This window comes from Coregonus lavaretus (assembly GCF_964263955.1).
Source record: "Coregonus lavaretus genome assembly, contig: HAP1_SCAFFOLD_90, whole genome shotgun sequence".
Taxonomy (NCBI): Eukaryota; Metazoa; Chordata; class Actinopteri; order Salmoniformes; family Salmonidae; genus Coregonus; species Coregonus lavaretus.
In genome coordinates, this window is record NW_028160689.1 from 159,429 (window position 1) to 175,570 (window position 16,142).

The following is a 16,142-nucleotide window of genomic DNA, read 5'->3' on the forward strand; positions in this document are numbered from 1 at the left end:
CCCAGTGGTTGGTGCACGCCGACCGACCCCTATGGTGGATGGAGTGAGGAAGCCCAGTGGTTGGTGCACGCCGACCGACCCCTATGGTGGATGGAGTGAGGAAGCCCAGGGGTTGGTGCACGCCGACCGACCCCTATGGTGGATGGAGTGAGGAAGCCCAGGGGTTGGTGCACGCCGACCGACCCCTATGGTGGATGGAGTGAGGAAGCCCAGGGGTTGGTGCACGGCGACCGACCCCTATGGTGGATGGAGTGAGGAAGCCCAGTGGTTGGTGCACGCCGACCGACCCGTATGGTGGATGGAGTGAGGAAGCCCAGTGGTTGGTGCACGCCGACCGACCCCTATGGTGGATGGAGTGAGGAAGCCCAGTAGTTGGTGCACGCCGACTGACCCCTATGGTGGATGGAGTGAGGAAGCCCAGTGGTTGGTGCACGCCGACTGACCCATATGGTGAATGGAGTGAGGAAGCCCAGTGGTTGGTGCACGCCGACTGACCCCTATGGTGGATGGCGTGAGAAAGCCCAGTGGTTGGTGCACGGCGACCTACCCCTATGGTGGATGGAGTGAGGAAGCCCAGTGGTTGGTGCACGGCGACTGACCCCTATGGTGGATGGAGTGAGGAAGCCCAGTGGTTGGTGCACGCCGACTGACCCGTATGGTGGATGGAGTGAGGAAGCCCAGTGGTTGGTGCACGCCGACTGACCCCTATGGTGGATGGAGTGAGGAAGCCCAGTGGTTGGTGCACGCCGACTGACCCCTATGGTGGATGGAGTGAGGAAGCCCAGTGGTTGGTGCACGCCGACTGACCCCTATGGTGGATGGAGTGAGGAAGCCCAGTGGTTAGTGCACGCCGACTGACCCGTATGGTGGATGGAGTGAGGAAGCCCAGTGGTTGGTGCACGCCGACTGACCCCTATGGTGGATGGAGTGAGGAAGCCCAGTGGTTGGTGCACGCCGACTGACCCATATGGTGGATGGAGTGAGGAAGCCCAGTGGTTGGTGCACGCCGACTGACCCCTATGGTGGATGGCGTGAGGAAGCCCAGTGGTTGGTGCACGGCGACTTACCCCTATGGTGGATGGAGTGAGGAAGCCCAGTGGTTGGTGCATGGCGACAGATCCCTATGGTGGATGAAGTGAGGAAGCCCAGTGGTTGGTGCATGCCGACTGACCCCTATGGTGGATGGAGTGAGGAAGCCCAGTGGTTGGTGCACGCCGACTGACCCCTATGGTGGATGGAGTGAGGAAGCCCAGTGGTTGGTGCACGCCGACCGACCCCTATGGTGGATGGAGTGAGGAAGCCCAGTGGTTGGTGCACGCCGACCGACCCCTATGGTGGATGGAGTGAGGAAGCCCAGTGGTTGGTGCACGCCGACTGACCCGTATGGTGGATGGATTGAGGAAGCCCAGTGGTTGGTGCGCGCCGACTGACCCGTATGGTGGTTGGCGTGAGGAAGCCCAGTGGTTGGTGCACGGCGACTGACCCCTATGGTGGATGGAGTGAGGAAGCCCAGTGGTTGGTGCACGGCGACTGACCCCTATGGTGGATGGAGTGAGGAAGCCCAGTGGCTGGTGCATGCCGACTGACCACTATGGTGGATGGAGTGAGGATGCCCAGTGGTTGGTGCACGCCGACTGACCCCTATGGTGGATGGAGTGAGGAAGCCCAGTGGTTGGTGCACGCCGACTGACCCCTATGGTGGATGGAGTGAGGAAGCCCAGTGGTTGGTGCACGCCGACCGACCCCTATGGTGGATGGAGTGAGGAAGCCCAGTGGTTGGTTAACGCCGACTGACCCCTATGGTGGATGGAGTGAGGAAGCCCAGCGGTTGGTGCAAGCCGACTGACCCGTTTGGTGGATGGAGTGTGGAAGCTCAGCGGTTGGTGCACGCCGACTGACCCGTTTGGTGGATGGAGTGTGGAAGCTCAGTGGTTGGTGCACGCCGACTGACCCCTATGGTGGATGGAGTGAGGAAGCCCAGTGGTTGGTGCACGCCGACTGACCCCTATGGTGGATGGAGTGAGGAAGCCCAGTGGTTGGTGCACGCCGACCGACCCCTATGGTGGATGGAGTGAGGAAGCCCAGTGGTTGGTGCACGCCGACCGACCCCTATGGTGGATGGAGTGAGGAAGCCCAGTGGTTGGTGCACGCCGACCGACCCCTATGGTCGATGGCGTGAGGAATCCCAGTGGTTGGTGCACGCCGACCGACCCCTATGGTGGATGGCGTGAGGAAGCCCAGTGGTTGGTGCACGTGGACTGACCCCTATGGTGGATGGCGTGAGGAAGCCCAGTGGTTGGTGCACGCCGACTGACCCCTATGGTGGATGGCGTGAGGAAGCCCAGTGGTTGGTGCACGCCGACTGACCCCTATGGTGGATGGCGTGAGGAAGCCCAGTGGTTGGTGCACGCCGACTGACCCCTATGGTGGATGGCGTGAGGAAGCCCAGTGGTTGGTGCACGCCGACTGACCCCTATGGTGGATGGAGTGAGGAAGCCCAGTGGTTGGTGCACGCCGACTGACCCCTATGGTGGACGGAGTGAGGAAGCCCAGTGGTTGGTGCACGCCGACTGACCCCTATGGTGGACGGAGTGAGGAAGCCCAGTGGTTGGTGCACGCCGACTGACCCCTATGGTGAACGGAGTGAGGAAGCCCAGTGGTTGGTGCACGCCGACTGACCCCTATGGTGGACGGAGTGAGGAAGCCCAGTGGTTGGTGCACGCCGACTGACCCGTATGGTGGACGGAGTGAGGAAGCCCAGTGGTTGGTGCACGCCGACTGACCCCTATGGTGGACGGAGTGAGGAAGCCCAGTGGTTGGTGCACGCCGACTGACACCTATGGTGGACGGAGTGAGGAAGCCCAGTGGTTGGTGCACGCCGACTGACCCCTATGGTGGACGGAGTGAGGAAGCCCAGTGGTTGGTGCACGCCGACTGACCCGTATGGTGGACGGAGTGAGGAAGCCCAGTGGTTGGTGCACGCCGACTGACCCCTATGGTGGACGGAGTGAGGAAGCCCAGTGGTTGGTGCACGCCGACTGACCCCTATGGTGGACGGAGTGAGGAAGCCCAGTGGTTGGTGCACGCCGACTGACCCCTATGGTGGACGGAGTGAGGAAGCACAGTGGTTGGTGCACGCCGACTGACCCCTATGGTGGACGGAGTGAGGAAGCCCAGTGGTTGGTGCACGCCGACTGACCCCTATGGTGGATGGAGTGAGGAAGCCCAGTGGTTGGTGCACGCCGACTGACCCCTATGGTGGATGGAGTGAGGAAGCCCAGTGGTTGGTGCACGCCGACTGACCCCTATGGTGGATGGAGTGAGGCAGCCCAGTGGTTGGTGCACGCCGACTGACCCCTATGGTGGATGGAGTGAGGCAGCCCAGTGGTTGGTCCACGCCGACTGACCCCTATGGTGGATAGAGTGAGGAAGCCCACTCCATATATTATTTTGTTCTTTGAAGAAGAGTCTCTCCCTTCATACGTATATTTGGGTCATGTGAGATGTCCTGTAAGAGCCTTGGTGCCCAAACCCTTGGAGTGTGAGAAATGTAAACGATTTCGACATGTGTCTAGTCTATATAGAGGGGAGGAGTATCATGAATTGGGCCAGACAACCTGCTCCAGGTCAATAGAGCTGACCAGGGAGGCAGCCGTTGGAAGCAGCCTAACGACGACTCCGACCGCAGCTCCAGTCCGTCTGTCTTGCGCTGTGTGACCAGCAGGTGGAAGGAGGGAACAGAAAGAGGCCGCTGTAGATGTTATGGGTGGAAGATGGCACAATGATGCCATCTGTTGGTAAATGTTCATTACTGCAACTCCAGTGTTTTACCGGTGTACTTGAGATACCCGGATGTATTGTAATATACTGAACAAGACTGGTTACTCGCATCAATGCCTCTGCCTCGTCATTTAACATTCAAACAGTAGGTGGCGGCAATAGTCCAACTCTGCCATAAAACCTTGAAGAAGAAGATCAGTAGAACTGTGCTGTGAAGACGATAGCTTTGGTGTCCGTTTCAAATGTATTACTACAGGTATGTAATAGCGCGTTTAAACTTTCTAATATCGAAAGAACATGTCATAACATGCTAGTTAACAAATCCGTCAAGGTATTATCACGCTTGGTGAAGGTTTTATGTGTTATGTTTGTGTCAAACCGAGTAAAGAACGTGATAAGTCACATCGCTGGAGACTGGGTTTCTGAGGGAATGAAACATTATTTAGTCAAGATAAATTCATAAAGAATCCATTTATTTGAGATTTCTGAATTGGTTTTACATGTTATTGTTTTTTTGGGTACATTGTTTTTAACGATAAAATGGCGGCGCCTCTCGGTCAGCGTCAACGGACTTCAGTGAGAACAGTGTCGGTGCAGAGAGAAAATGTCACGGTCGACCAACTGTTTTGAAGCTGAATGTAATGATTAGCAGTTTTCTACATGTGTAGTAATATTCAGACACATTCAGTTGTTTCTATCTTATCTACATTTGATACTATGGTGTGAATGGGAAATAATATTGTTTTTTGCGAGCGAAATCACATTTTATTGGTCATACGCGACAAATACTACGTGTAGACTTTACAGTGAAATGCCTACTTACGAGCCCATTACCAATAATGCATAGTTAAAATAATCAAAGACAAATATTTGATACATTCAAAAGTAAATAGTAGCACATAAAAAACAACGAGGCTATATACAAGGAGTACCAGTACCGAGTCAATGTTCAGGGGTAATTAAGGTAATATAGTATTAATCTGCAGTGTTAATTGAGGTAATACAGTATGTACATGTAGGTAGGGTGAAATGTGACTAGGTAATCAGGATATATAATAAACAGAGTAGCAGCAGCTTATGTGTGTTTGTGGCGTCAATATGCGTGTGTGTGTGTGTTGAGTGTCAGTGTAGTTTGTGTGGAGCAGGAAGTGTGCATAGAGTCAGTGCAAAACATTTTAGATAAATAATAAAAAGGGGTTCAATGTAAATAGTCCAGGTAGCCATTTTATTAACTGTTCAGCAGTCTTATGGCTTGGGTTACAAATTGTTCAGGAGCCTTTTGGTCCCAGACTTGGCGCTCCGGTACCGCTTGCCTTGTTGTAGTAGAGACAACAATCTATGACTTGGTTGGCTGGATTATTTGACAATTTTTAGGGCCATCCTCTGACACCGCCTGGTATAGAGGTCCTGGATGACAGGGAGTTCGGCTCCAGTGAATTACTGGGCCGTACGCACTACCCTCTGTAGCGCCTTGCACTCGAATGCCGATCAGTTGCCATACCAAGCGGTGATGCAGCCAGTCAAGATGCTCTCAATGGTGCAGCTGGATAACTTTTTGAGGATCTGAGTGCCCATGCCAAAACTTGTCAGCCTCCTGAGGGGGAAGAGGCGTTGTCATGCCCTCTTCACGACTGTTGGTGTGTTTGGACCATGATAGGTCCTTAGTGACGTGGACACTGAGGAACTTGAAGCTCTCGACCCGCTCCACTATACCCCCGTCAATGTGAATGGGGGGGCGTGTTCTGCCCTCCGTTTCCTGTAGTCCTCGATAAGCTCCTGAGTCTTGCCCATGTCGTCGGTGATCAGGCCTACCACCGTCAGCAAACTTAATGATGGTGTTGAAGTCGTGCGCAGCCACGTAGTCGTGGGTGAACAGGAAGTATAGGAGCATGCGCCCCTGAGAGGCCCCGTGTTAAAGGTCAGCGTGGAGGATGTGTTGTTGCCTACCCTCACCACCTGGGGGCGGCTCATCAGGAAGTCCAGGAGCCAGTTGCAGAGGGAGGTGTTCAGTCCCAGGGTCCTTAACTTAGTGATGAGCTTGGAGGGCACTATGGTGTTGAACGCTGAGCTGTAGTCAATGAACAACATTCTTACGTGGGTGTGCCTTTAGTCCAGATAGTGCAATAGAGATTACGTCATCTGTGGGGCTGTTCGGGCTGTAGACTAATTGGAGTGGGTTTCTGGGATGATGGTGTTGATGTGAGCCATGACCAACCTTTCAAAGCATTTCATGGCTGCAGATGTGAGTTCTACGGGGCAGTAGTCAATTAAACAGGTTACCTTGGTGTTCATGGGCACAGGGACTATGGTGGTCTGCTTGAAACATGCAGGTATACAGACTGGGTCAGGGAGAGGTTGAAAATGTCACTGAAGACACTTGCCAGCTGGACAGCACATGCTCAGAGTACGTGTCATGATAATCCGTCTGGCCCGGCAGCCTTGTGAATGTTAACTTGTTTAAAGGTCTGACTGTTTAAAGGCTACGGAGAGCGTGATCATACAGTCGTCCTGAACAGCTGGTGCTTTCACTCATGGTTCAGTGTTGGCTGCTTCGAAGCGAGCATATTTAAGGCATTTAGCTTATCTGGTAGGCTCGCGTCATTGGGCAGCTCTCGGCTGGGTTTCCCTTTGTAATCCATAATACTAGTGCCGAACCAAATGGAATTCAAGTAATTGAACCGACAAGTCAATTCGTTGTTTAATAACAACAAAAAACGGAATTAATCGCTCAACGCTAAATAATACAGTGAAGAGAAAAAAAAGGTTATTCAGGAAAATGGAACATAGTGCTGCCTAGAACAAACTGCAACCTTGTACTAAATGGTTTGGGAGTCATTTATGCATTCATGTGAATTTAAGTGCACGTACGTTGCATAATTTAAAGTGTGCACTTGTCTAATGTAAATGAATGAATGTTTTGTTGTCAATGATTAGTTACCTGATATATGGAAATTAGATAAATTAACAATAAAAATTGAATATATTTTTTGAGAATACAGAAAGTTCCAGAACTGTCAAGACAATAACTTTAGTGTCCGTTTCTCATTATTACTACAGGACGACAAGAATTAGGTCTGACGCCGGTAACATCAACAGTGAGGACAAACCCAGCCTGCCTCTCTCCTTCCACACTGAGTCCAAACCTACAGTCACTGGGTCCTGATTGTGACAGTGGAGCCCAGTTTGCACTGCAGGATCCAGAGATGGCATCAGTGAAGCTGGAAGACTGCAGTCAAACACTGGAGCTGAACGTCATCATTAAAGATGAAGAAGAGGAGGAGAAGATTGGGAAATCTGTTTCTCATGGTAAGAGCAGGTTCTATCTAAGTTCGTTGTTCGTTCCAACATCCCACTCTGCATGAAACTGTTTCAATGAGAAGGTAGATGTTATTTAATGCTACTGAGACTTGCATGGTTTGACACCAGTATTGCCACCATGTGTTTTATTCACTGGGCTATCTGGAGTGATCAGAGAGTAGACTAAAGAAGCGAAGTAGACAAACTGCCAGTGTTTTAAAGTTCTATGAACTGAGTCTGTGTAGTTACTAACCCTTATGATAGTCAGTGGAGGATGATATGGCTCATCATTTTGACAACTTTTCCCCCTTTTTAGTTCTTGACTTCTACCCAGTTTTAGAATAGTTTTAATCCCCTTTTGTAATTGTACAGCCTACGTATTATATTAATTCATATGTCTTATGGTACAGCCAGAAGAGGACTTGCCACCCCTCAGAGCCTGGTTCCTCTTTAGGTTTGTTTCCGAGGTTGCTACCTTTCTAGGGAGTTTTTCGTGGCCACTGTGCTTCTACATCTGCATTGCTTGCTCTTTTGGGGTTTTATGCTGGGTTTCTGTAAAGCACTTTGTGACAACTGCTGATGTAAAAATGGGCTTCGTAAAATACATTTGATTGACATGTATATCGCACCAACTGACTGGTTCTTCTGATGTTGTTCACACAGGAGACCATGTTGAGACATTCTCTACATCCAGAGAACAACAGCAGGAAGATCACAGAGCTCAGAGGTCTCACCACTGCCCACATTGTGAGGAGAGTTTCTCAATTCTATCAAAGCTAAAAAGACACCTAAAAATACACACAGGAGAGAAGCTTTACTCCTGCTCTGACTGTGGGAAGAGTTTCTCCCGATTGTATACCTTAAAAACACATGAGCGCATACATACAGGAGAGAAGCCTTTCTACTGCTCTGACTGTGGGGATAGTTTCTCTCAAAAGAGCAGCTTAAAAGCACACCAACAAATACATACAGGAGAGAAGCCTTACTCCTGCTCTGATTGTGGGAAGAGTTTCTCCCGATCGGAAACCTTAAAATCACATGAACGTATGCATACAGGAGAGAAGCCTTACTACTGCTCTGACTGTGGAAAAAGTTTCTCCCGATCTGATAATTTAAAATCACATGAACGTATACATACAGGAGAGAAGCCTTTCGTCTGCTCTGACTGTGTAAAATGCTTCAAAACATCAACTGAGCTAAAACTACATCATAGAGCACACACAGGAGAGAATCATTACTACTGTTCTGACTGTGTAAAATGCTTCAAAACATCAACTGAGCTAAAAGTTCATCAGAGATCACACACAGGAGAGAAGCCGTACTCCTGCTCTGACTGTGGGAGGAGTTTCTCTTACCAGAGCAACTTAAAAACACACCAACGTCTACATCAAGTAGAAAAGCCACATCAGTTCTCTAAGACCTGCTAAGATTAGTCACTCCATCACTTAATTCTCATCTCATAAAATAAGTTGTAACGTTGAATTGGATCAAATAAAGAAAGCGTAGAACACTATTGTAATCCTATTGTTTCTCACTGTGAGGGAACTGTGCAGAGGAACGGGAACGTTATAGAATGTTAGCCTCTCTTTACTGATCAGTGTGCACCTTGTCAGTTTTGATAGCTTCTACTGTAATGATATTGAGATGACCTTGGATTTGCCCTTAGTGTTGAATACCCTCTGTGAGGCTTCTCATTTAGAAAACAAACACTATAGTCTGCAAGTTGACTGGGTGGTACTGCTTCCCTCTCAGCCTGGTCTGACTCTGTCTGTGGGGAGAATCTCATCACGGAGGACTTTAGCATTTTAGCTAATTAGCAACTTTGCAACTACTTACTACTTTTTAGCTATTACTTAGCATGTTAGCTTAGCATGCAACTACTTAGCATGTTAGCTAACCCTTCCCCTAACCCCATTTAACCCTACCTTAAACCCCTAACCTAGCTAAAGTTAGCAACAACACATTGGAATCCATAACATATTACAAGTTCGTAACATATTGTATGAATAGCAATGCGTAACAGAACATACACATTTTAATTTGTAACATACGATATGTCCTACAAGTCGTATTATACTGAACAAAAATAGAAATGCAACAATTTCCAAGATTTTGCTGAGTTACAGTTCATATAAGGAAATCTGTCAATTGAAATAAATAAATTAGGCCCTGATCTATGGATTTCATATGACTGGCCAGGGGCGCAGCCATGGGTGGGCCTGGGAGGTCATAGGCCCACCCACTTGGCCCAGCCAATCAGAATGAGTTTTTCCCCACAAAAGGTCTTTATTACAGACAGAAATACTACTCAGCACCCCGCCCCCCTTCCCCTCAGACAATCCTGCAGGTGAAGTAGCCGGATGTGGAGGTCCTGGGCTGACGTGGTTACATGTGGTCTGCGGTTGTGAGGCCGGTTGGACGTACTGCCAAATTCTCTAAAACGACGTTGAAGGTGGCTTATGGTAGAGAAATAAATATTGAATTCTCTGGCAACAGCTCTGGTGGACATTCCTGCAGTCATCATGACAATTGCACACTCCCTCAAAACTTGAAACATCTGTGACATTGTGTTGTGTGGCCTTTTAATGTCCCCAGCACAAGGTGCACCTGTGTAATGATCATGCTGTTTAATCAGCTTCTTGATATACCACACCTGTCAGTTGGATGGATTATCTTGACAAAGGCTGAAATGCTCACTAAACAGGATGTAAACAAATTTGTGCACAACATTTGAGAGAAATAAGCTTTTTTCGCATATGGTACATTTCTGGGATTTTTTTATTTCAGCTCATGAAACAAAACTTTACATGTTGCGTTTATATTTTATTTCACTTTATATTATATGACATGTATTACATTGGTAGGCCAATGTAATGTAACATAACATACTAAATGGAGTGTCACTGATTTTTTTTTGTAACATAATACGTTTTGCTCTGAGACCAAGTTGTCCCTCTGCAGTATTCTGTTGGAATGAGCTAGTAGACACAACATGTATCAGACAGAGATGGTGTGATGATCAGTTTTCACCATTAGTTTGGGTGGATTATTTTAGCTATTACAGTTTTTTTTTCAATTGCTTAAGCACAATTTTGAAAACAGGGCCCGGTTTTTCAAACCCCTTCACACAATGAGCACAACACTACACCAAAGTAGCACAACACCTCAGATCATTTGCAAAATGGAACGCTGTTGTCAAAACTATACAATGTTTTCTAAAAACCTTATTGTGATGTCATAACATAAATCCCAACCATCATATGGTCTGATTCTGTTTGAATCAGTTAAACACTCCTGCGCTCAACCTTAAAACAGTTTTAGCATTTACACAGAGAATGTGTAAAAATTAATTCACCAACACCACATGACCCCCAATTGTGCAGACTAATGAAAATATGTATTTATTTTCATGTACTCAAGTCAGTCAATACTGAACATTTCAACAAAACATTTGCCAGTTTTCATACAGGATTACTGAACGTACCATTGCACTGTAAGCTTACAGTAATACTGTAACATAAATTACATATCCAGTTCAGTACCGAATAAAAAAAGAAAAATAAGCTAAACATCTCTCCGCCTAGCTGGATCTGGCCACAGGGCCTCGTCAACATCACAGGCTATATTTTCATTTGCAAGGCAACGTGGGAAGAATCTTTTGGAGTGATGAATCCACCCTTGTATGGATGCTGTTTCAATTTGATCACATGCTTCCACCATAGATTGAATGAGGGCCATCTGGACATAGGGCCGGAGATCATAAACCTTCCACCGCCATGCTGAGAAGAACTCCTCGATGGGGTTTAGGAAGGGGGGAGTATGGTGGAAGGTATTGAACTGTAAATTGTGGGTGTTGATGAAACCAGTTTTGGACCAGAGCAGAATGATGGAAAGCTACATTGTCCCAGACGACAACGTATTGCATCTGGTCCCTTTGGTTTGCTGCTCTGATAATATTGTGTAATCTGTCTAAAAATGTAAGAATGAGGTCAGTGTTTTTAAGGACCCAAGTTGGCATGGCGGTGGAGGACCCCATTATGTGAAATGGCAGCACAAAGGGTAATGTTACCCCCACGTTGCCCTGGTACATTGACAATAGCCAATGATGTTTCTTCCCCTTCTTCTCACTGTTGTCAGGTTAAATCCAGCCTCAATGTAGACAGTGGGGGGAAAAAAGTATTTAGTCAGCCACCAATTGTTCAAGTTCTCCCACTTAAAAATATGAGAGAGGCCTGTAATTTTCATCATAGGTACACGTCAACTATGACAGACAAAATGAGATTTTTTTTCTCTCCAGAAAATCACATTGTAGGATTTTTAATGAATTTATTTGCAAATTATGGTGGAAAATAAGTGTTTGGTCAATAACAAAAGTTTCTCAATACTTAGTTATACCCTTTGTTGGCAATGACACAGGTCAAACGTTTTCTGTCTTCACAAGGTTTTCACACACTTGCTGCTATTTTGTGATGTTTTGGGGGATGTCGCTGGGCAACACAGACTTTCAACTCCCTCCCAAAGATTTTCTATGGGGTTGAGATCTGGAGACTGGCTAGGCCACTCCAGGACCTTGAAATGCTTCTTACGAAGCCACTCCTTTGTTGCCCTGGCGGTGTGTTTGGGATCATTGTCATGCTGAAAGACCCAGCCACGTTTCATCTTCAATGCCCTTGCTGATGGAAGGTACCTATGATGAAAATTACAGGCCTCTCTCATCTTTTTAAGTGGGAGAACTTGCACAATTGGTGGCTGACTAAATACTTTTTCCCCCCCCACTGTATAAACTCATGCGGGACTTCCTCTGCATCCATTTGCAAAACTCTCTGAAATACAGCAAAAGTTCATTGTGTAGATCAATTTACTGTAGGTCTGCTATACAGTAAAATTACATGTACAGTAAAAAGGTTGTGTGTGCAGTACAGAATACTACAGTCAGTGAACAAAACGTACCACCACATATTCACGCCGCAGGCCTTTCACCCTGTCTGAATTTCTTTCAAATGGCACTTTTATACAGTTGTTTCATCAGAACTTGAAGTTTTTTAAGGATACGGGCTATTGTTGACAGAGAGACCTGTTGGACATTATTGAACATTCGGTGATCATTGACAATATGGGCTTGAATATCTCTAAGTCTGATTGCATTATTGGCCAAAACCAAGGTTTATGATCTCTCTCTCTCTCTCTTGCTTCTGTGTGAATATGGGGCCCCTCCCTCCTTGGTGTTCTCGACGTTCAATCCTATGTTGGCCAAACAAAATACATGTAGCTAACTGTAAAATGATAGAGGAATAGATACCAAAACTGTTGATAATAGTACATGCAATGGATTTTCTGTTGACAGAAGATACGTTTCTCACCTGTGCTCTTGACGAAATGTCCGAACTATTGATGCCACCGTGTACCTGCTGAGGTTAGACTGTACTCTCAGTCCAGCCCCCCTCAGTGTTAGTCCGTGGTTTATTACATGGGTCCACAATTGTAGCACGAATTTCGTTTAAATAGATTTGGTTGTCTTCTTCTTTGTGCATGTCCTACCCCTCCTCCAGGTCTTCCTCTGACACCGTCCATTGGTTTTGGAAGACAGGTGAACTTACCTGTTGCCTTTTTTATAGTGCTTAAACCTGATTGGTGTGTCTACAATTAAGCACCAGTGTGTGTGCACACCTGGTGGCTGTGTTTAACCAATTGGTTCATTTGAAAGCCTTTGCTTTGAAATTGCATAGGAAATGACATCATGATACATTTCTGTGTCTCAAATGCATACAAGTGTGTTTTAGTGTTTTGCAAAAAGTGTGAAGCTGACAATGTGCTTACAGTTGTGCAAATCTAGGCCTGTGTTTTGCTCCTTGAGTGTAAGGTTTTGCTAATTGTGGGAAAGTTTTAATTTTAGTGTGTAAACAATTGAAAAAAACTGTAAACAACTTTGTTTAATGATACACAGGCTATAAAAACGATGACATGTGTTTATTAAATAGTATTTTACAACTTGTTGTTTTAGTTACTGATAATTAATGTGTTTGGATAAAACTGCATTCAAGTGAACTTCATTGATCTGCCAATGAAAAATAAAAGTTTGTACATGAATTTGTACTGGTCACCCTTTCCTTCTCTTTTGTATTCAGTTCTTATTAGATCTGACAGTATGAATGGCTCTTATGGTTGTATTCAGTTCTTCCATATTAGATCTGACAGTATGAATGGTTCTTATGGTTGTATTCAGTTCTTCCATATTAGATCTGACAGTATGAATGGTTCTTATGGTTGTATTCAGTTCTTCCATATTAGATCTGACAGTATGAATGGTTCTTATGGTTGTATTCAGTTCTTCCATATTAGATCTGACAGTATGAATGGTTCTTATGGTTGTATTCAGTTCTTCCATATTAGATCTGACAGTATGAATGGTTCTTATGGTTGTATTCAGTTCTTCCATATTAGATCTGACAGTATGAATGGTTCTTATGATTGTATTCAGTTCTTCCATATTAGATCTGACAGTATGAATGGTTCTTATGGTTGTATTCAGTTCTTCCATATTAGATCTGACAGTATGAATGGTTCTTATGGTTGTATTCAGTTCTTCCATATTAGATCTGACAGTATGAATGGTTCTTATGGTTGTATTCAGTTCTTTCATATTAGATCTGACAGTATGAATGGTTCTTATGGGCTGAGTGCCTGGAGTTTTCTCAAGTTTTTCTTGGGGACCTTCAATGCTGCAGAAATGTTTAAGTACCCTTCCCCAGATCTGTGCCTCGACACAATCCTGTTTCGGAGCTCCACTGACAATTCCTTCGACCTCATGGCTTGGTTTTTGCTCTGACATGCACTGTCAACTGTATGACCTTATATAGACAGGTGTGTGCCTTTCCAAATAATTTCCAATCAATTGAATTTACTACCACAGGTGGACTCTAATCAAGTTGTAGAACCATCTCAATGATGATCAATGGAAACAGGATGCACCTGAGTTCAATTCCCAGTCTCATGGCAAAGGGTCTGAATACTTATGTATATAAGGTAATTTCAGTTTGTACTTTTGTTGTTTTCGCTTTGTCATTATGGGGTATTGTGTGTAAATTGATGAGGGAAAAAATGCATTTAGTCCATTTTAGAATAAGGCTGTAACGTAACAAAATGTGGAAAAAGTCAAGGGGTCCTGTATATGCTTCAAACTACAGATTTAACTGAAATGGTAAACATAATGACATGAAAAGAAAAGAGAAAAGAAATGTACATTATCTCTGTAGTTTTACATTATCTCTGTAGTTTTACATTATCTCTGTAGTTTTTACATTATCTCTGTATTACTATTACCCACATTTAAAACACCTGGCTAGAGTAGAGAGGACAGAACATGTGGCTTTGCAACACACAGGTGTTTTCATCTCCACACTGGGATCATTCTAACATTGCGACGCCCCACAGGCCTCATGGAGCTCAGGTAGGAGGGGACCAGGAATAAAAACACAACACTAATGAAAGAGCACACAGGGCCACAGCACTTCAGGAGCACACAGTCACCAACAATATCCCCTGGCATCAATATTTTCAACTGGGTCAGCTCTCTATTACAGCCCCACCTAATTCCATTTATTAAGTAACCATAACAACATAACCATAACAACGTAACCATAACAACGTAACATATCATACTGTTTCGAGAGTCCCAGATGTACATTTACTATGTTATGTTTAATCTATGAGACGAGGCTGCTCCTTGACCTACATTATGCACAAGCAGGTCCAGGTCAAGACGTGTGTTTTGCCTTCAGCATCTGCATGTGGCAAAAGCTTTCCCACCTCACAGCATGAATCTAAAATGTTAGTAACGTTGGCTGTGAGTGATGGTAAAAAAATTGGACTCTAAGGCAATTACTTGAATAATTCAATGGATGTTTTTGTTTACAAACTTGATGACTACTATTGTCTTATTTTAAAATACAAAATGTGACTTCTCTATATGTCCGTCAATGGGAATTGTCTTTCTTGGCGGTGCTTCAGCTAAACTGCACTACCGAAAATGCCCTCTGAGCACAGTGGAAAGCATGAGTCCAGCCTGGCCCCTTGATCCCAAAAGGGTGTAATTGCAGACTGCAATTAGGAGCGTTTTTTGATATCGGGTGTTTCTTTACATTTTTACATTTTAGTCATTTAGCAGACGCTCTTATCCAGAGCGACTTACAGGAGCAATTAGGGTTAAGTGCCTTGCTCAAGGGCACATCGACAGATTTTTCACCTAGTCGGCTCGGGGATTAGAACCAGCGACCTTTCGGTTACTGGCACTACGCTCTTAACCACTAAGCTACCTGCCGCCCCGTATATCTTGATATCAAGTTACACCTATTGATGCTCCCCTTTGGTCCGTGCCCGTTTCTTTTGCGTCGGGGACAACATTTGTTGACAACTGTAGCATTGTAGCTAAACCTAACCCTTTTCCTAACCTTAATCTCAGTCTCCTAACCGCCACATTAGTTATCCAAACCTACTATATAAACAAATCACTAAACCTAACCCTTTTCCTAACCTTAATCTCAGTCTCCTAACCGCCACATTAGTTATCCAAACCTACTATATAAACAAGTCACTAAACCTCACCCTTTTCTTAACCTTAACCTCAGTCTCCTAACCTGCCACGCTAATTCACCTAACCTTAACCTCAGTCTCCTAACCTGCCACGCTAATTCACCTAACCTTAACCTCAGTCTCCTAACCTGCCACGCTAATTCACCTAACCTTAACCTCAGTCTCCTAACCTGCCACGCTAATTCACCTAACCTTAACCTCAGTCTCCTAACCTGCCACGCTAATTCACCTAACCTTAACCTCAGTCTCCTAACCTGCCACGCTAATTCACCTAACCTTAACCTCAGTCTCCTAACCTGCCACGCTAATTCACCTAACCTTAACCTCAGTCTCCTAACCTGCCACGCTAATTCACCTAACCTTAACCTCAGTCTCCTAACCTGCCACGCTAATTCACCTAACCTTAACCTCAGTCTCCTAACCTGCCACGCTAATTCACCTAACCTTAACCTCAGTCTCCTAACCTGCCACGCTAA

The 16,142-nt window shown here is 45.7% G+C and overlaps 1 long non-coding RNA gene across 2 annotated transcripts; it reads left to right on the top strand.

The window, feature by feature from the left end:
- Positions 1-3,967: 3,967 nt before the first annotated feature.
- Positions 3,968-13,164, top strand: LOC311121562. 2 transcript variants are annotated; one of them, XR_014612302.1, is made up of 4 exons: positions 3,968-4,036; positions 6,838-7,086; positions 7,488-7,531; positions 7,741-13,164. It is a non-coding gene; the product is annotated as an uncharacterized lncRNA (long non-coding RNA). The 2 variants fall into 2 exon arrangements; XR_014612303.1 differs by lacking the exon at positions 3,968-4,036 and having other exon boundaries at positions 6,833-7,086.
- The last annotated feature ends 2,978 nt before the right edge of the window (positions 13,165-16,142 follow it).